At 35.7% G+C, this 21,824-nt stretch overlaps 2 long non-coding RNA genes across 5 annotated transcripts; one reads left to right on the top strand and one right to left on the bottom strand.

The window, feature by feature from the left end:
- Positions 1–6,618: 6,618 nt before the first annotated feature.
- LOC137952349 (uncharacterized) lies at positions 6,619–10,432 on the bottom strand. 4 transcript variants are annotated; one of them, XR_011112228.1, is made up of 5 exons: positions 10,377–10,432; positions 10,060–10,132; positions 9,909–9,974; positions 6,830–6,890; positions 6,619–6,747 (listed from the first exon to the last, which is right to left on the bottom strand). It is a non-coding gene; the product is annotated as an uncharacterized lncRNA (long non-coding RNA). The 4 variants fall into 4 exon arrangements; XR_011112227.1 differs by having other exon boundaries at positions 6,619–6,890; XR_011112229.1 differs by lacking the exon at positions 10,377–10,432 and adding an exon at positions 10,241–10,368 and having other exon boundaries at positions 6,619–6,890.
- Positions 10,433–12,679: 2,247 nt separating this feature from the next.
- LOC137952008 (uncharacterized) lies at positions 12,680–15,950 on the top strand. Its single transcript, XR_011112182.1, has 3 exons — positions 12,680–12,792; positions 13,175–14,566; positions 15,349–15,950. It is a non-coding gene; the product is annotated as an uncharacterized lncRNA (long non-coding RNA).
- Positions 15,951–21,824: the final 5,874 nt, after the last annotated feature.

The raw sequence follows: 21,824 nt of genomic DNA, 5'->3' as shown, positions 1-21,824 counted from the left end.
CCCTCTTATACTTTAGCTGATGCGTGAGCAAGTGCAAGGGTGTTGGTTCCACATGAGTGCAGAGAGGGTATGACTATTTGAAATGAAGAAGATACAAGTAGTGATAAGAGGTCCCTAATCTTGCAAGTTGTAAGTATAACGCCTATGCTCTCAGGGTAGGATCTTCGGTCTAAAAAGCTGTTCTTCTCGAAGACTTGATTCATCTCATGCCACATATGGATCTCTCCCTCAAGAATATGATGAATTGATTTTAAGTAATAAATTACAACTTGGGCAGTTTACATAAGTGTAGAAATTTGAGTTAGCATCACCTATTCCCATTTTTTGAGGCTCGGATCTCTTCATGGTAGGCACCCTTGCATTGGTAATCCAAAAACATTTTGTCATCACAACAAGTTCCTCAAATCTCCTCACACCACCATGTTTAAATTTATTGAAGATTCTTCAAGTGCATCTATATTTGATGAGAAAGACAGGACATGTAGAAAGTGTTAGGAATTAAACGACCTAATTCAAAATTAAAGAGAACAATAATAATAATTGCGGAAGAAAGGAAAAACAAAAAACAAGATTTATAGAGGTTTGCCTCAAGGTGAGACTATGCCTTGTCTTCCGCCACTGCAGTAATCCACTATGAAGATGAAATAATTTACAAGTGAAATCGTACACTTACAAATGTTTCTCTCTAACCTCTTGGGTTGCAACTTAAGACACTCCTTGGATTAATATCATCAAGCCCTAATAGCGGCGTCCCCCAATTTAAAGAGAAAGCTAGGGCAACCGCATTAGGCTCCACAACTGAACAATCTCCCACTTGGAGACTAATTCATCATCAATATCTCCTCTGCAGTGGCAACAATTTTTCAATCCTTAGTGAGAAGTCCAACTGACGTTGCACACAACTTCGGTTTCTCGATCGTAATAGTCTTTGTCAACATATCAGCCGAATTCCGACTCCCTTGAATTTTTTCAAGTGCTATGACTCCATCCTCCAGAGCCGATCTGATGAAGTGAGAACACACCTGTATGTGCTTTGTTCTGGCATGATAAACAAAATTATTTACTAAATGAATAATACTTTGGCTGTCACAATACAATGTTAGGAATTAAACGCCCTAATTTCAAACTAACGAAAACAATAATAATAATTGCGGAAGAAAGAAAAAACAAACATGAAAAAAATAAAATAAGATTTATACAGGTTCACCTCAAGCCGAGATTACACTTTGTCTTCCGCCACTGCAGTAATCCACTATGAAGATGAAATAGTTTATAAGAAAAATAGCACAATTACAGGCGTTTCTCTCTAACCTCTCGGGTTGCAACTTGAGACGTTGTGGCTGCATCATGTAAATTTCTTCCTCCAAATCACCATGAAGAAATGTTGTTTTTACATCTAATTGCTCTAAGTACAAGTCTTTATTTGCCACTAGTCCAAACATTGTTCTAATAGTAATCAATTTCACTATTGGAGAGAAAATCACAGTGTAGTCAATGCCTTCTTTTTGTTGAATGTCTTTTACCGGCAATTTTGCCTTATACCGCTTGTTGCCATCATGTTCGTCTTTTATTCGGTACACCCATCTATTATGCAAAACCTTATTTCTTTTTGGTTGCTCAGTCAATTGCTATGTTTGATTGGATAACAATGAATCCATCTCATCCCGCATGGTCAACTCCCACTTGGTTGTTTCATCAACTTGTACGACTTCTTCATAACTCTCTGGTTTACCTCTATCAATCAACAAAATATAATTAAGTGTAGGGGAGTACCTCTATGGTGGTTTGCTAGTTATGGCAGATCTCTTGAGTTCAGTCACGGGAATATTCTGATTTACTTCTAGGGGTATGTTCTCCTGGTCTTTTTGAGCAATATTCTCCATCTCAATAGCTGGAAGATCTCTCAACTAAATCACTTTAAACTTCTTAGCTTCATCACTTGTGCTCTTAGACTCTGTTCCCAACCTGTCTTTATACAAGACACCTTCATTGAAGATCATGTCCTTGCTCCTGATAATCTTACGACTTTCGTCATCCCAAAAGCGATAACCAAACTCGGTACCACTATAGCCAATAAAGAAACATATCTTAGATTTAGCATCAAGTTTATTTCTAGTAGAAAAATCAATAAGAATATAAGAAACATAACCAAAAACTTTCAAGAAAGAAAAGTTTACCTCTTTGCCACTCCAGACCTCTTCTGGTATTTTGCAATCTAATGGTGTTGAGGGATCTCTGTTGATCAAATAGGCAACAATGCTAATAGCCTTAGACAAGAACATCTTTGGCAATCCCACTTGTAATCTCATGCTCCTATCACGCTCGTTTAAAGTTTTGTTCACCCTCTCAATTACACCATTCTGTTGAGGTTTTCTAGGAATGGTCTTCTTCTTCTTGATTCCATTATCAGTATAATACCGTTTGAAATCATCATATATGTATTTTCCCCTATTATTTGACTATAGACACTTCACTTTCTAATCAGTCTTATTCTCAACCATTGCTCTCTATCTCTTGAAGGTATCAAAAACATCAAATTTATTTTTCAGAAAATAAACCCATACCTTTTTGTTTGTATCATCAATAAATGTCACATAGTAGTAAGAACCACCAAGGGAAGTAACAGCTGAAGGCCCCCACACATCAGTGTGAACCAACTCCAATTTTCATGTCTTTTGTTCCTTTCTGGCCTTAAAAAAACTAATCCTTTTCTCCTTGCCTAAAATACAAGCTTCATACAAACTGTTGTTTACAATTTTTAACCATGGTAGCTTCCCTTTGGAATGAAGCACTTTCATTCCCTTCTCACTCATGTGATCGAGCCTATAATACCACAAGTCAGAATTAGTAACAGCATCAGCAACTGCAACCGTGTCTCTGCAACAGGAAGTGATGCAAAGAGTTCCAATTTAAATTCCCTGTGCAACAACCATGAATCCATTTGTGATTTTCCTGGTAACACCATTAAAAGTCACATTATGAACTTCATCATTAAGCTGCCCTACTGAGATTAGATTATGCATCAGTTTTGGTACATGTCTTACCTTGTGAATTTTCCACACTGACCAGTTTGACATCCTCAAACCTAGATTACCAATATTGACGATATCCAAAGGTTCTCCATCAGCAAGATACACCTTCCCGTGATCTCAAGCAACATAATTCTCCATGATCTCACGATGTGCCGTGGTGTGAAAAGAAACTCCTTTCTGAATCTAACACCCAAGAGTCAATATGGCTATCAACCGACAAGAGTAAAACATCTTGTACATCTTCTGTCACCGTATTTGTTGCATTATTTTTCTTTTTATCCTTCTTCAGTGCTTTGCAGTTCTTCTTTATGTGACCAGATTTGCCACAAATTTAGCATTTCACATTCCTTCCAAAATTGGATTTGCTTTTACCATTCCTTGACTTCCCTCTACCATTGCCCTTGTTGGAATTCCTCTCGAAATTCCTGCCCCTAGTATTGTTAGGGTAGAATTAGATGTCGACGATTCTCCAGAGTCTTTTCTACGAACTTCCTCCGTGAGAATGGTATCCCGAACATCATTATAGATCAACTTCCCGTTGCCTACAGAGTTGCTAATCGCAGCTCTCATAGGCTCCCATTTGGAAGAGACGCTAAAATAATTAAAGCACAAATCTCATCATCAAATTTGATTTGAACGGATGCCAATTGATCCATTTGGAAGAGACGCTAAAATAATTAAAGCACAAATCTCATCATCAAATTTGATTTGAACGGATGCCAATTGATTGATAATCGTGCTAAACTCATTCAAGTGTGATACAATTGATGTATTTTCTGTCATGTTTAAGTTAAAGAGTTTTTTCATGAGATGTACCTTATTAGTTGCGAAATGCTTCTCATACATGTAAGACAGAATTTTCATCATCCCCGCTATGGTTTTCTTTGATGCCACGTTGTGAACAACGTTCTTCGACAGTGTTAACCAGACTACTCCCAACACTTGTCTATTGAGGAGATTCAACTTATCATCTTTCATACCTTTTGGTTTATATCCAGAAGTTGTGCGTGCAGTTTTTTCCAGTACATATAATCTTCAATTTACATCCTCCAGAACGCAAAATCCATACCATCAAACTTGTTGATGCCTAGTGCTGATCCTTCTCTGTTTGCCATTGTTCTCAATCACGAACCAAAGCTTTGATACCACTTGTTAAGAATTAAACGCCCCAATTCTAAATTAACAAGAACAATAATAATAATCACAAAAGAAAGGAAAAACAAACATGAAAACAAACAACAAGATTTATACAGGTTCACCTCAAGGTGAGACTATGTCTTGTCTTCCGCCGCTGCCGTAATCCACTATGAAAATAAAATAGTTTACAAGTGAAATCACACACTTACAAGTGTTTCTCTCTAACCTCTACAACTCGAGACACTCGTCGGATTATGATCATCAAACCCTAATAGCGGTGTCCCCCAATTTAAAGAGAAAATTAGAGCAAAAGCATTAGGTTTCACAACTTAACAGAAAGGAATTATTTCGATTAAGTCCCTCATCTCCAATTAAGAAGGGTAACATTGAGTTTCAAACCAAAGACCTAGGACTCAAATATTTCTTGGATATAGAAGTTTTGAATCCAATCATGACATTATTTGGTCTCAAAGGAACTAAACCCATTGATACACTAATGGAACCGAACAGTAAATTATGTGCTGAATATGGGGATATAGTTGATGTTGGACAATATTAACGTTTGGTTGGAAAATTATTTTATCTCACTGTCACAAGACCTGACGTATCTTATATGCATCAACTCTAATAGTTCCATTGGATAACAATAGAGAGAGTGTTATGGTATCTAAAGAAAAAATCTAGGTCAAAGGTTATTATATAAATGCCATGGATATACTAATATCGAGAGTTTTGTAGATATACATTGGGCTGACTCTCTCGATAACAAAAAATCAACTTCCTAATATTGTACAAGTGTGGGAGGTAATTTTGTCACCTAAAGAAGTAAAAAACAAAATGTTGTGGCTAGGTTAAGCACCAAAGAAGAATACAAGGCCTTGGCTCATGCAATAAATGAGCTGTTATGACTAAAATCCATGATGACTGAGCCTGGGTTTCAGATAACTAAATCTATGTAGATAACAAGGTAGGCATTCATATTGCAATCAATCCAGTTTTTCATGAAAAAATCAAACACATTGAAATTGATTGTCATTTAGTTCCAAAAAAATAGCAAGCAAGTATTATATCTATGCGGTATGTTCCTTCCAAGAACCATTTAGTAGATATTTTCACAAAATCTATTCCGGCAAGCTCTCTCAACTATATGTACCAAGCTGAGGATATTTGACGTTTTTTTCTCGTACTTGAGGGAGTGTTGAAGTAGTATGAGTGACAAATATTGTAATTAAGTGAGTGACTGACATGAATTGTAATTATGATAGATTTTATGTTTTTTTTTTTTCACTCATGACTGACATGAGATGGCAAAAAATCGTGCTTTAATTCCTCTCTTTCTCCATCTCCTTTCTTGCCTCACATGTCTAACCTTCTCTCATAAACTCTCTTTTTCCCTTTCCTTATTTCTCTTTCTTCTTCCCCCAAACCCTAGTTATTCTAAGCATAAAACTATAGAATCTAACAACCTTGAAATGAAAAAGCTTTAGAAATGTTGAACCAATTGAATATAGGAGTTTGGGACCTCTATTGGGAATACGAGACCTATTCTTAATTTGATTGGCTGCAATCAATTGTCAATATTGAAGACTTGGCCGTGAGTTGCCACTCATTATGTTGAAGACAAGGGCGAAGAGTTTGTGATTCTGGTAGTGAGCATATCAATTAGTAGCTTTGTTTAGGGGTGGAAACCAATAGAGTCTAGGTTGGTTTTTGAAAACCCAAACTTGACTCAAACCACGACCCTAAAATCTAAAAAAAACCCAATAACCCGTTCTTACAACTTCTACCTTGACCCCGACCCAACCTCCATCTCTGCAACCCTGTCACCACTCTTGTCCTCGTATCCCAGACCCACCCACGCTTTGGCTCATGCCCAATTTACCTTTTGTTTAGTATTTAAAAATTCTAAAAAATATCTAAAAAATTATAAATATTTATATAACTATAATTAAAAAAAAATATGCAAATTAACTAGGTTGGGATATGGTTGAGGTGGGGTCGGTAAAACCTGTCCCTGCCGTGAACACACATGGGTTATTTTCGTCCATCCCATCTCTGACCAGCGGGGTGAAACTTAAAAACCCATATCCCATGTTTTTAGGTTGGATTAAGTTGGGTTCCCCATAAAACCCGACCCATTTCTACTCATAACAAGCTTATTAAGGAGTTTAAGGTTCAGGTAATAACAAGAATCTTGTAGGTCTGAAGAGTGGTCCATCATTGAAATGTTTGTTGTCAATCATCCTGTATACCTTATCCAGATGTTCAAAATTGATCTGATTTGGTGTTTGGTGAATCCATTACTATGAATTTCTAGTGAGAGCAGTTGTCGATGCTACCTAATCTTATTAAAAATTAGCCAACTATGTTACCTCCACAGACCGTGTGACTTGCCTGTAGCTGACACAGGAGTTGAGGACTTGCTAGAACAATCAGAAGATGCGCAATAGTAATGGGTGACAATTATCTGTTTAAATAAAAAATACATGCATCTACATTTGAAACTCACAGTAAAATTGTGCATGTGGCAACAACTATAAATTGAAGATATCTGTCAGATCATCATGCCAGCAATCACCTACAATCAAATTCAATAAGAATAACAGTTGTGAGCCATTCTGCCATGAAATGGTGAGGCCATGCAACAAGCTGTGTTCTACCTTAGCCTGCTTTCATGACAAACTAATGCTCTTGAGTCTTGTCATCTTTTGCACCTATGTCCTGCAAAAGAAAAGTTCACCCTCAATAACAAGGTTCAAGAGTTGAAGTGGTCGTTTGAACATAATTAATTTTTTTTCGAAAACAATAAACTAATAACATGGCATTTGCACAGGTACTTTATAACACAAAATATAACACAATCTAACATCAAAAGATCAACTAAATTTGACGTTTGGACTTTGTAAGATGTTCAAGTGAAAGATATTGTGAGTTAAGTATATACAACAACAAGGACCAGTATAAAGGTTTCATTTCGCTTTCATTGATTCTAAAAGTTTGACATAATCATAAGGGAGGACATCTAGAGTGGGTTGCAGAAAAACTTTAAAAGCACGTTAAGTTTTCTTTCAAAGCTCTCTATAGAATGACAAAGCACAAAACAAATAAGTTTGACATAATCATAGAGGCAAGGCGGCAGTGTTGAGGAAGAACTTTCTCATTCCCCATGGACATCTGAATCTGCCCCATGGAAGGAATATGAATATGGCAGACAAACTTAAGAACACCTAAGTAAAAAAAATTTAACTCCACATCTAACTAGAAGGAATCTATAAGCTTAAGAAATGGTTTATTCAGGGTCAGAACCAATAATTGTCTAAAGAGTACTTGTTTTCATAAAAAGATGTATATGAGCAACATAAGTTAACTGAGATGTAATCCTCTGATGCTTTTCAGAAAAAAAAAAAAAAAACTTCAGTATATTGGTCTTTTCATCTGCAGCCCTAAACAAGGATTTTTAGGTACAGAGTTGGTTTCCACCATTTGAGCACATGTACATTCGTATTAAGGACCCCAGTAAACAGGTAAATAGGCCATTTCCAATGATCATATTATAAAAGTAGAGAGCTGGAAGAAAACGGGCTGCAATAAGGGAAGTTATCGAGAAAAAGAAAGCTCGGGTAATTATCTTACAAGAACCTAAGGCTCCATCCATGTCAGATTCACTAGTTAGGGACATCAGTCATATTCCTTGTTGAATTTTTTGAAAAGAGAAGTAATTCATTGCCTTGTTTAATTTGAGTACACTAGGCCTCTATATATAATAGAGGAAATATATAGAATCATAATGAAATTAAACAACGCAAGTACTAGTTATACCCATAATAGTATTCCTAATTATAATCAAACTAAACAACAATTAAATAAACTAAAATAACTAAAACTCACTTCTTAAGGTTAGGCTAGAGAAAAAAAATCTCCACTTTGGTGAATAAAAAGACTTGACTCATACTGGATATTGGGCGCATTCCTGTATTTTGTAGGTAGTGGATCTATAGGCATTGCTCTGAAGTGATACAAATAAAAGATTATAAATGGAGAAAAAATACTAGTGAAACACCAAGATAGTACTTCAAACGGAAGAAGACAACAATGCAACACTGATACTTCCAAAAAAGAAGGATGTGCTCATCAAATCAATAGATTGATGAGAGTGACTAGTCTTGACACAAAAAAAGGATAAAACAAATTAGAAGACCAGATTTCTATCTTGTCTTTTGAATTTTTTTTAAAGAAATGATTAATCACATTATCCAATTTGTGGATAATACAACCATATTCGGTGCGGTAACCTTAGAGCAAGTCACTCACATTAAGGCCCTTCTTAACATTTTTGAACGTGCTTTAGTGCAGAAAATAAATTGGCAGAAAACTACTTTGTTTGGCTTCAATAAACTTATGAGGATTTGAGCACCGTGGGCAATCTGGATTTGGTGGCATCTTTAGGAATGCAAATGGAGAGACTCAATTCACTACCACTAGTTCTGCTGGTCATACCAATTCAACCACCGCTGACCTTTTTGCAGTCCTCAATGGCTTACGGATCTTCCAACAGCATCATCAGCTGGTGTTCTGGGAAGAAGATGCCGCCTTGACATCATTGGCATACTTTCCTAGAAATTCAGGACTTCAACCTATATCATGTTTGGACTTGGGCTCATATTTAGAGATCAATAAATGGTTTTGCTGATGCTTTAGCTAAAGAGTTTCTCTCCAATCCCTTCTTGTAAGACCCCCCCTCTTTGATTGTATTCTTTTACCTTCAAACTTTGAAATGAAAAAGTGCCCTTTTTAAGAAAAAAGGATGATAATACTATAGAACTTGTCTGACCCACTAGAAGTCAAAGAAACGACTTGAACACTCTAAATCCCAAATACGACGGGTCTTCGAGACTTGAGGCCTATTTTAAAGAATCCAAATATTAATGCCTCAAATAAGATGCTAGCTAGTAGCAGAACCGCAAAGAAGTAAACTTTGGCAGATTTCCTTCCTTTCTTTTGGTGTTTCTATTACGATGGGTTTAACCTTTACCCCCAAGCCTAGTGAGACTCAAAGTTGAAACATTATTTAGAAATCCCCCATGAGACAGCCCAAGTCTTAGATTCCCTTCTTGTTGTTCCTTGTTTAATCCATAAAATCATTGTTTAAGTGTTTTTATGTCCTTTGTCTACTTAATTTTTTAACATCACTATTGCATCTTCATCATCAATGATTAATGAAAAAGACGTCACCTAATTGATATGTGAAAACATCCCAAAATTCATGAAGGATATCAGAGAAGATTCCATTATGTAAGTTCGTTCTCTAAGTGCAATCAAGTTTTTAGTTGTAGTAAAATGGATAAGTTTGAGACACTTGACCTGTATCACAGTAATTCTCTACAAACATCTGCTCATCATCAATCAAAGGAAAAAAAAAAAAAAAGATTGTCCATCCTAACTATGCCAACAAACTTGAGGTAAGTAAACAAAACCTCTTCCTCCACTCTGCTCTTATGTGAAAGCAACCGGAAAAATTTCCTGGTTAAAACTGAAACAGCACTTTATGTTGCCACTATTCAGCAACTGCAGCAAAGGAAAAATAATCTATAATTGGTTGATTATCTATTAATTATCCAACAACAATGAGAGAGACAAGTTTTTTCCTTCGGAAAATGTTGAGAATATACATAGAAGTTTCATCCATTCATTTTTTTTCCTGAATAAGTCTTTGAGTTCGATAAATGTCAACCAACCCACCTTTTTAGTTAGGCCTTCAGCAGATGTTACTTCGTAACAATTCCGCATGAGCATCTCTTCTTCCACCTTGAGAACATAATAAACGGAATTAAATAACCACAACTAGTTATGCAAATAACACAAGAAAACGCTACAAAAGATACACAACAACCTGAAATATATGCAGTTCATGCGACAATGACCTATACGCCACCATAAGACGTTCCCTCTGTTTCTCCAAATGCCTGCCGGTTATTTAAACTTTATCAAATTCTGCTACGGTTGAAAATATTATTTCATCGAAAGAAAACACAGGTACTGCATTGAAAAGAGGGATGACAACTAAAACCAACAATTGATATATGTAAGCGACCAAACTTGAACACCTCCACGGAATGGTGCGCGTCTATTTCTCTACGAGATGAAAGATGATCACAGCAGTAAAGCACGACAAGATTGGCACAGTAAGAACAGGCAGCGGAGACAAACCTGTGAGAAAAAACCAAGGAAGCCAACCACGACAACAAAATACCGGAAGCAGAAACGTCTTTTATCCCATTTCAACCTAATATTATTTAGAATTTATTTTTAAAAGTAATTTTTAATATTATTAAGAAAAAAGTGTAAATTGAATCAAATGGGCCCACAGGCCTCCATTGTTTGGGCCAAAGAGAAAATGACCCACCGAAATTGAAAATCTGGACACGTAGCCTCAACAGTTTTTCTTAAAAATGACGCGCTGCCTATTGCCTAAAATTAATCCAGAGGCCCATTGCCTTGACGGTGGGTCCAAGAAGCGAATTATTTTTTTAGTCAGAGGCGGTTGTCGACAGGATCCACGTGAAGGTGAGAAAGCACTGGTCCACGTTCGACAACGTTGCGTGAACTCCAGGCTACCACATTACACACCTGGGTGGCATGGAGCCCAGCTTGGCCAAAGTTGCCAATCAGCCGTCGACCTTGATTTAAATATTTTAAACTCAAACTCAAGTCTAAGCTAAAATTGTTATCGATCTCAAGTCGAGTCCATATATTTAAAACTTTTTTAAAAATATATGTTCAATAAATTGTATATAAAATTATACATATATTTTACATAAATTTGGGAACGACCTCTACTTACAATTGGACATAAGGGTGACATCGAATCCAGCTGAGTCCAAACCTTGTTCAAGTCGAGCTTGATTTAAATATTTTGAATTTGAACTCGATTGAACCTAAAATTGTAATCGAACTCGAGCCTAATAATTTTAACCGAGTTCGAGCTCGAGCTCTAGCCTACATTTAATACTCTATATAAAATATATGTTAAATAAATTATATATAAAATTATACATACATTTAAAAAAAAATGATAGGGGAGGTTCAGGATTGAATTTCAATAATGGATTAGAACACACCAAAATTAATCTTTTTGACTCCAAATGTTGTCTACCTTATTTTGTAATTTTTGAATTTGGCCATAAATTTACAATGGCCTCCTTAGTGCTCCTAGTTGAAAATTTATATTCTAATAAAAACTCTAAGAAAAACTTTCTAGTTTTTCCTATGATACATATTTCCAAAAAAAAAACCTTTAAATAAAATCCTATCACTATTAGTGACTTATTAGAAAATCACAAGAAATATTTTTAAATTTTCGTAGAAAAATTAAATAGACCTCTTATTACCTCTTATAGGAAATAAATAAAAATTAATAATCAATCTAATATATTAATATACTTATCTTTTTAATCAAATAAAATGTCATACACAAAATTGCTATGAAAATTACCTCATGCTAAAAGTATTACAACATTAATTATCAAATACTTATTCAAAATTTTTCTATACAGTTTTCTAGCCCATCTTGGCAGGAAATTATAACTTAGAAAATTATATAATTTTGAATAAGATTTTTTAATTAAAAAAATATTTACAAAATATATTCACTAATAGTCCCTAAAAAGTTATTTTTACTAAAGAGTATTTTCATTTTCTTCAAAAGTTACGAGGAAAGAGAGTTTAAGATTTTTTTTTTTTTTTCACTTTATGATTTCGCACAAGTGAAATCGTATGATCGAAATCGCACGTGTAAAATCATCTTCCCGCAAAAAGAGGGAGGGGGGAAATTATTTCACTATGTTGGTATCTATGTTGGTTCTGATTTTCCGTCGATTCTGATTTTCCGTCGAGACGAGAACGACGCTCAGGGAAAAGTGAAGGCAGACAAGGGGAGGAAATTGAGTGGCTTCCACGTAATTGGCAGTGACTGAAAGCCAGATGGCAACTGGCGAGGCAGTGGTCGATGACGATAAAGGCAACCACAATAGCGGCTGGAGGGGCTCGACAGTGATAGGGGAGGAAGATTTTTCCCCCCCTCTTCTCGCTCCCATTCCTGCTCCGCTCCGCGCTCCGGTCTTAGAATTCTCTAAATCCCCCGAATCCCGTGCCATTCATAAAAATAACAAGCCGGCTTCGAACATAACCTTGATTTGGTTGAGTTCGAACTTGTTAATTTAACGGGAGATTCAGATATACCTAAGCGAGCCAGCTCGGTTTGAAGCCATACTGCCGCACCTGTCTTTGTCTTTCTCTCTCTCCAAATTCTAGAAAGTGCTATTCTAGAGATGCCGATCTAACGCTAGCCGTTGATTCCACCTAACAGCCTTTAGGAGGAAAAAGCAAGTAAGGGCTCTCCTGGCGTTTTTTCAGCCGTTAATCGTTATATACTCCTACTCCATCTAGACCGTTGAGCGGCAGCTAGGTTTTCTATAAATACTGCTCCTGCCTCCAAATGTTAATTAATTTTCTTCCTTCTAGACATAGGTGATCTATTTTTCGTGCTTTGTTTCAGATCTAGTTCTTCGTTTTCCCCTTCTGATCTTATCTTTTTGTTTTCGGTTTCCCCGTGATCTGCTATGTGGTATGTTTTTCTTATTTAATAGATCAAGATCTGTTTTTCATCTTTCTTCTTTGCGTTTACTTTGATTTTGATTTATCTTCTTAAATTTGCGAGTTCTCAGAAAATGTCTGTTGATTTGTTTCAGATCTGCAATATTGCGAGGTTGTTTTATATATTCCTCATACCTGATTGCTTTTAAGCTCTTTTTCGTTTTTTAAAAATCTTATTGTCAGGATTTCGACTTTCGACCTGTTCTTCTTGTTTCTCTTAATTCCGCGGCTTATTTTGTTTGTTTTCTTTGTGATTTATAATTTCTAAAGAATGTTTTTTTTAGAGCTACTAATCTGAATAGCGTATTATTCGCTTTTTTTTTATCGGTGTTGCGTATTTCGTTCTGTTTCAGGCTTCTATTTAGATCCTTTCGTCGTCGGTGAAGTGGATTCTTGGAGCATCTGTCGGCGTCGTTGATGAGCTACGGATATTCAGATCGGATCTTCTTGTTGAAGCACCTGTTAGCGTCCTGATGATGGAGTATGGATCTGTAGATCGGGTCTGCTTATTGAGTATGCTTGAGGTCACGCATCTATGCGTTTCTCATCTTGACGGCATGTACCTGCGGAAAAAATCTTCGTCTGACGTATGTGAACGTTAGGTTTGCTTTGCAAACAAGCGAAGATGTGACGTTTGTGTCGTTGTTGCAGCGGAGCAAGATGTGTACGCAGAGGTCGCGAATAACCTGTAAGGATGGGTTATGACATTTATGTCATCCTGACCTTTGCCATGTTGGGTGCGCTCGCATGGCAGGTCACAAGCCCTAATAAAATTATTATTTTTTGGTTTTGAGGGGAGATCGTACGGGTGGTTTGGCCTGGGGTCTCCTCTCTCTGGTGTCTGCGTCTTGCTTTTCTGCTTCGATTTTCCGCTTCATCTCCTCGTTGCACAACGGCGACACTCCAAAGGCTCTTCCACTGAGGTAAACGTATTTATATTCAAATATTTTTTCTAATAGGCAACAGAATAATCTATAAATCTATTCTTTTTCAAAGATTGAAGCGTATATTTTTCTTTACTAGTAGAAATCTCACTGGAACCGGAGGTGAACAAGTCCAGTTCTTGGTACTTCATAATTTGTTTAGATCTTGTCACCAAAATATAATTTTCCAATTTTTAATTTTCTAATATCAGTTTGTAGATCGATTATTCGTCTGATTATCTCTAATTTCATTTATCCTGTAACTGGTAGTTACGTCAAGCTTTTGAACGCCAATACTTTACTAACATGACACAACGTATCTTCAATATTTGCACAGTACTTGGCAAAAGCAAGCGACTAATCCGCAGCCAGGTGTATTATTGAGCGTGTTCACGTTTATGTAATCATCGTGAATAGGATTCTTGTCGAAGTTCTTTCCATATTTTAGAGATCGTTAAAGTTGTTTTGTTTTGCGATTTTGGTTTAAATCCAATCATTGGAAATCTCCAAACAGACGTCCTTGTGAATTTTGGTGTTTTTTTGTTTGATTTTGAACATCAAGTATGTTAAGGAACGCTTCTCTCATTGTAAATGAGGTCTGGTCTTTAAGCTTTTGCATCTCTTGGGAAATTTAGTGGGGCCGTTGATCCTTTGGGTGAAGTTGCGGGAGAAACCGTTGGAGCTGGTCGGGGGGAGGATTCTGTTCAGAAATCTTCAACTTGCCGCGAGTCGACTCGAAACTGGTCGGGAGGCACAGGAGAACTCCGCAGTGTGCGCGACCTATATACGAGACGAGAACTTTCCTGCCGCGAATTGACTGAGGTACGGGATGATTTGGAATTTGTATGCAAGATTATATATTGTAGTTGACGCCGCCTTGATGGTTCTACTATTCAGTTTCTGAAATAAAGTAGATTGACGTAACAAAGTGGGTGCTGATATAGCTATTAAAGTGGTATTTATGCCAGTTTGTTCCTGTTAAAAACCCCTGCTGCAATTTTGATTGTGGATTTTCTGCTTGCTTTGATTGCTGTACTTTTGGTTTGTATGATGGAATTTTCGTTTTTGATGGCCAACTAAAATTCTTTCTTAGAAAGAAGATTTTAATTGCTCATTAGATTGTAGAAGGAATCAATCGCGAAGGATCTTTTAGCTCAAAATGGGTAGAGCACTCTCCATCGTTGCTTAGGAGAGCAACTCTGTGGGAGGATGGTGGTTCGAATCCACCAAGGTCCACCTTGTAAAACAAGTGCAAGGCAGTTTGGATTACTAACTGAATTGTTTTGATTGCTCAAAAGAGGTTAAAGAAACATTTTTCTATTACAAATAATTGAATATTTTGAGATAAATTCCTGAGCCTGTTATTTTTTAAGCGACTCTTCGAACGGTAGTGTCACTAAAAAATGCCATTTAGTAAATAAATAATCTTGTATTTTTAATTGTAATCTATTTGGACTTTGGACACTCTTGTGCAACAATTTTTTATACCTCCTATAGATGAAACTGTCACGTGGACTTATTAATTTTTTTTTCGAATTATGAAAAAATGGAATGATAACTTTAAACTCTTGATGCATTTTCTGTTCGTCACTTCTCCAATACAGGAAGCTGGCGAAGAGCTCGCGTCTGTAATAGTTGGTACGAAGGACTCAAAATTCATCATGTGATGTAATCATTTAGTTGTTTATGATGAGAATTTGTTGGTAAACTGTGTCAACCCAATCGTTTGGAGAGTTTTACACAACACGGTGCATTGAACAAGAATTTGGAAGCATTAATGGAGGGCACGAGAAATTGGCGGAGGAGAGGAAAAAGTGAACCCAATCGTATGGAGAGGTTCAAGAATTTGGAGGGATTAATGGAGGGCACGAGAAATTCCAAGCATCGCGTTCTAACTCTTCCTGAAACAACAACAACATTATGCGGAGGAAATTAAAGGAGGTTTACTGCCTTTCTTCGCAAGCTAATTATGTTTTTTATTTGTCTTCTGAAAGAAGACTGGAGAGATTCAGAAGACCGGAGAGACCAGGAGAGGCAAGATGTGATTCTTCGGAAAGGTTGGTAAAACATGTATTAAAGGGTGACACCCAGCCAAACCGGTTCAAAAATAGTTTGGTAATAGTTTGGTTAATTCAGTTTTTATTTGAATTCGGTTCCAACTTAAACTTGTTTAAATATAATAAGCTAAGTTTAAGATTTTCTAAGTTGGGAGTTAGTTTTTGAGTTGATTTTTTAATTTAATTATTCTCAACAATTATTTCTTTAATTGGTTGATAGTTATTCTTAGTCATTTTAAACATTAAAATTTAGTCTTTTTGGTCCCTCAATATTTAACGTTATTGTGTGTTAATAAATATTTAGTATTTAAATAAAATAAATATTATTGATGAAAATATTTGCTCTTTCTTTTAGGTTTTCTTTTAGGTATTAAGTTGAATATGTTTTATTGCAAAATCTTGGGCTAAGTCTTGGTAATAATACATCAGTATGTTCTCTGATTAGTTTGTAGTTCAAAAGTATTAAGTTTATTTTAATGTTATTTATTTATTTATTTATAATTTATAATTTTTATAATTTTAAATATAGGTTAAATCTTGAACTTAAAACTTGAATTCAAATAGTTAAAATGTTTACGCAGGTGGAGTTCAAAGTATTGAGATCAGTTAAAACTTGAACATATTTAGATTCGAACTTGGTGGGAGGGGGTTAGGCCCTAAAGACACTAGATTGTAATTTCTGTTAAAAATAAAAATCAACTTCAATAAATCAATCATTAGAAAAAAATCATCCTAGATATCGAATAATCAATTAAATTTGCAGGAATAAAATACAACATTCGATTAATAAAAAATTATAAATTAATTAAAATACAGAATTTCAATACAATAAATTAAATACAAAGATCAGTTCAATTTGATTGAACTGATCTTTAGTAATACTAATTCAAATTACATTTCGAACTACTAAAAGAAACCCTAATTTTTTTTACGGAGTCGGGATTACATTGGTCATATGTGAAAAGCTTCTGAAATTCGACTGACTGAGAAGTCGAATATGGCTTCGGGTTTGAGAGAGGGCGTGGCAAGACAATGAAAATGATAGGGCTCGTGAGAGGGGGTGGTGACAGAAACAAAAACTGAGAATCAAAAAGAAGGAAATAGGAGAAGAAGGCTGAAAGATGGCGGCCAGAGAAAAGAGAAATTGTGGCAGAGAGAAATGGAGACAAAGACAGGTCGTTGAGAGGAAGAGAGGGCGGTTGAGACGCATAGCGAGGCCAACCGGCGGCAGGGGAGTAGCGCGAGCGTCGACAGGCGAAAGGAGAAGGGTAGGAAGCACGACAAGAGAGGAGAGAAAAATCTAGGGTGAGAGGAAGGAGTCGAGAGCAAGTGAAAGCAGGAGACGGGAGGCCTCACTCAGATTTCACTTTCACTCATTTTAAACACTTTTGGGCTTAAAAAATGTGAAATTCAATTTCATTTTCACCTTCCCTCAACGTGCACTGACAAGAGCTAAAGGGTATAATGAAAATCTGATATGAAACTGGAGACATGGAGCAAAATCCAAATCTGATAAGAGTCGCATAGATGGTGATCTACTTGACATCAGGTTTAAGATTTCGGGGTACGTGTTATTCGGAATCTCTAGCCTAGGAACCTCTTTGTAAAAAACTATTCCATATGTAACAGAATTAGGAAACAGTCTTCTCCTTATCATCTCTAATAGATACGATATTGCTTCTTTCATGTTTCCTGCTTTGCAAAGGCCAAATATCTGGATAAACAAATGACATCAGGAGTGACTCCTTTCCTGCTGATTCTCTTGAAGAGTTCACAAGCCTCATCAACTCCACCCTCTCTAATGTTACCTTTCCAACCACACATGACCATTTCTTCTAGAACACTACTTGCCCAATCCAGGTCTCCACTGCAGCATAACCCATTCAATATAACACTCTAACCTACCATATTTGGAGAAATATTTGTCTTTTTCATCTTCAAATTAGCTTATATGCTTTATCTAAATCATTCTCTTGTATCATGCTCAGTAAAGACACCAGGTTTGCAACCAATGTAGACCTTTTCATGCAAATGATCTAGTGCTTTATCCATCTTTCCCATCTTTCAAGCACCGCGGATTAGTATATTGTATCAAACACCTAACCAATACAACCCAAAAGACCGGTCTGTTAAGTGCGGAAAACCAAGTATCTAACCTATCAGTGGTGGACAAAACCACCTAGCTCTGACATATTGTGGCCGAATTCCACGTTTTGCCATCATATTGCTCAGTCCAAAAGCTTGTTCTACATCTCCTTTTATAAATTTGTCAATTGGACTAGTATGTGTAACATACTTAGGTGCAAGACCTATCATGCACATCTCATCCAACAACTTTAATTTTTTCATAATTTTTTTTTTTGTGCCACATGTGTAGCAAAGTATGTTCATCCTCAACTAGCCATTTTTCAACCATTTCTCTCTTCAGCTCAAATGCTGTCAAAACCCTACCAATTCGGCCAATTTTATGTGAAAACACTTCTCAACTCTTTATTTTCCCAACCTTGCAATAGTATGAAAGTAGTATATGCATAAATATCAAGTTAGATTTTCCAAAGGATCACACCATTGTAAATCTTCCAAAAAAACCCATTTTTCTCCATTTATCAAATCATTTAGGAGATCTCTAGTTCAAATATATTTAACCAAATATAATCAATTTTTTTCAAAATGCATACATGTAGATACTTAGATTTCAAGAATTCAGCCACAATTCTTTAAAACAATACAAGTTTCATTTCAAATCAACTTACTAGAATAAATAACTTGATTTTAAAGTAAAAGTGCAACGAGTCTAGCAATAATACTGGTATGCAAGCAAACATTCCAAAGTAATGAAACAAAAATAGTTAGCTTATTGGGGAACTTTTTTTTAAAACCCAAATTCAACGTCCAATTTTGATTTCTAAGTGTAAGAACATTTGGGAATGATTGTTTTTGCCTTAGAAGTTGAGTGTTCAAAGTTTTGGGGTGAAAACTAATTCAATAAAAAAAATTTAACATTTAGAAATTGAATCATTGAGCTAATCGAAATGATGAAATATTGAGTAAAAATTATGAAATAATCAAAATTTTCTTTATAAACTGCTAATCATATACATAGTCCACTTATAAATTTTGAGTACCTATCTTAGTTGAATAGTAACCTTGAATCTCTTGTTGCAACTACATTGGGTTGCTTCATTCGTGCACATGGGGGTCATTTTAATGGTTTTCTTGAATCGACCTTTTCCACTTCTTGATTCGCTCTACTATTTTGAATTGGTCGTTTGAACACTTGGTTGAACATTTCCTCATAATGACTATTCTCTCTCCTATCCATTCTAATGATTTGTGTCTAGTTTAATAGTGTGCTTGCCAATGCCTTGTTTTCTTTTGTTCTCTTCTAGCCTATTCTAGGTTGGACATTTGAATGAGTGGGCATATCGTATTTTGATGAGAGCTTTCTCTCTTGATCAATTAAACAATTGTCTTTACATTGTTTAAACAATTGGTTTTGCGTTGCTTTCTGTACTAAGCGTCCTTCTAGTCATTAGAACTTTGGCTAGGATGGTTGCTTCCTAAGAGCCTTCTCTCTCGTGTGATCGTATTCACATTGTAGACTATTTAGATTGCATTTATTACTAGCTTGAGTTGCTTGTACCCTTATGGGCCATTGGAACACTTCTTGGCCGGTTGAATTGTTGTGATGCAGGAACTCACTTTAGGACTTTTTGTGTTGTTAAATCTTACTTGAAGTACAACATTAGTTGATTGTATTTATTATTATCAAAATTACTTTAATTGGGATATTAAGACCAACATTATCCCTCCTTTTTATGATGTGTAACACTCAAAATCTTATATAAATTTGAGTGAAGATAAGTGTATATGCATGTATGATTTTAGAAAAATTCCCCAAGAATTTTTTTTTCAACTTCTCTTGAGTTTGATTCTTAATTTTAATTGGGCTGTCAACTCTTAATTGATTTTACTTGAGATTTTTATATGCCCTCTTATAAATATTTCCCTCTTTGACATCATCAAAAAATATAATAGGGACTATAAGTATGCTCCCACTGTCATCATTCGATTATATCTCCCCTTTCATTATTCCACTCTCCCATATTCTTTCTTCATGCTAGTAATTATAAGTGAATTGCAAATAAAATGACAACAAGAGGACAACCCACTTTTGACGAATCTTGATTCCTAACATTGTTTCAAGTCTCATAAGTTCAAAATCTCATCTAAAGCAACTAGGCGGTTCCGTAGAAGGTAATTCTCAACGTACTTGGTAGCTTCTATCACTATCCTTTATCTAGGGTGTATGTTCTTCTTTTAGGCTACATCTTCTCCTTCATATATGCTTCCTCTTCACTCTAAGCTTCTCTTTATCTATTTTTTTTAGTTCTTTTCTTTTGATACCACCTACATTTGTTTTTACAACCTCTCTCTTTTCATCTTGCTCCTTTTCCACTTCACTTGATCTTATCTCCATGGCTTGCATTAAATGCTTAATTCTGGCCATTCTTCATCCTTTTCGAGCCAATCTTTCAAGCTCCTTATGAGGCTTCTTTTTAATTCTATTGGTTTCAAATGAGTGTTAGTTATTTCAAAGTTTTATCACTTTCTCATTTTTTTCATTCATTCTCCTTTCCCATTCTCTTAACATCAACATACATTGTGCTAATTTGTCACAGTCACAAGGTAGCAAAACAAACATGGTCATGATCAAAACGCATAAGTCATGAAGGCACATATAGATTTCAAAATGTGGTTTTAAGAGAAGTATTCATTACATCACAATGAGTCTCATCATGTGTTTTGGGGATGACTAAACATTACACCAAAAAATGAGAAAAACAGAGTAAAACAAGGACTTGCCTAAGCTATTTTTCAATCTACTTCCATTGCCTTATCTTGTTCTCAACCGGCGCAAAATCTTCTTCCTTGCTTGCTTTGATGAAGAATCATCATCTTCAACCTTTATAAATTCAAGAGTTCGTATTGGTTCTGGCATGTTGGAGCTCACATTTCCACCAGTGCTTGAGGAGTCACTTTTTGATTCTTCTTTATTCTCCGATTCCACTTCATTGTTATTGCTCATTTGACTAAAAAATTGAGTCAATGCATCATACACCCATGCCAGTTTTATTCCAATTAGCTTCATAGTTTCTTCTCATCCTTTCATTCTTTCATCTATATGTGTATATAAGTCTGTTGCAAAAGTTTGGAGTTGTTTGGAATTTTGGGTTTGTCTTCCTTTTACTTCGAGAGTGCTGCTAGCCTAGTTTCATGCACCTTTTATTTTTCAACTTCTTTTCTAGTCTTCCTTCCTTATCCCTCTAATACATTCAAGGCCATAGATGGTTTAAATCCAAATAATTTTTTTGATTTATCATAAATCTCAATACCTTGACCCTTCAAGAAGGGTGTCAAGATCCATCTAAATACTATGTATGTCTTTCCTATTTCTACAACAATATATGACATCTATAATAGAATTTTGATTTCTAGGTTAGTTGGTTGGCATCAAAGGTATTGTCCCATAATTCCTTCAAAACTTCTTTTATGAGCACTTTTTGTTCCATACTTGAGAATGACATCCATTAATCTCCTTCATAAGTAATACCCATAACTATATTTAGGATAGAGGCATTTAGTTTTACCTTGAGTCCTAACACAATTGAGCAAATGGTCCTTAGGGTTGGGTCTTGAGCATTTTCTATCCACATGTTTGCATAAGAAAAAAAAAAACCACATCTTCACACTGAAGATATTCTTTGAACCTATATAGTTTAGAGCATTGTTTTATGTGGAAAACTTCTCTAAGCTTAGGGACAACTTTAATTAGGCTAGTATATAGGGACAATCTTAATTAGGCCAGTATATAGGGGCAACATAAAGAAGAATATTCCTCTTTCCCATCTCATCTAGGTAGATATGAGTAAAGTACTCATTGACACACAAGGGCGAGAGGAATTCTTACCTATTAAATGGCCTTTGGTTGGGTTGAAACCCATAATCAAAAGGTGGCAAAT

Source organism: Aristolochia californica, unplaced genomic scaffold (genome assembly GCF_029961685.1).
Source record: "Aristolochia californica isolate CCGP_79_NKW_82.1479 unplaced genomic scaffold, dmAriCali1.0.hap1 SCAF_15, whole genome shotgun sequence".
NCBI classification, from domain to species: Eukaryota; Viridiplantae; Streptophyta; class Magnoliopsida; order Piperales; family Aristolochiaceae; genus Aristolochia; species Aristolochia californica.
This window is presented reverse-complemented; position numbering and strand designations above follow the sequence as displayed.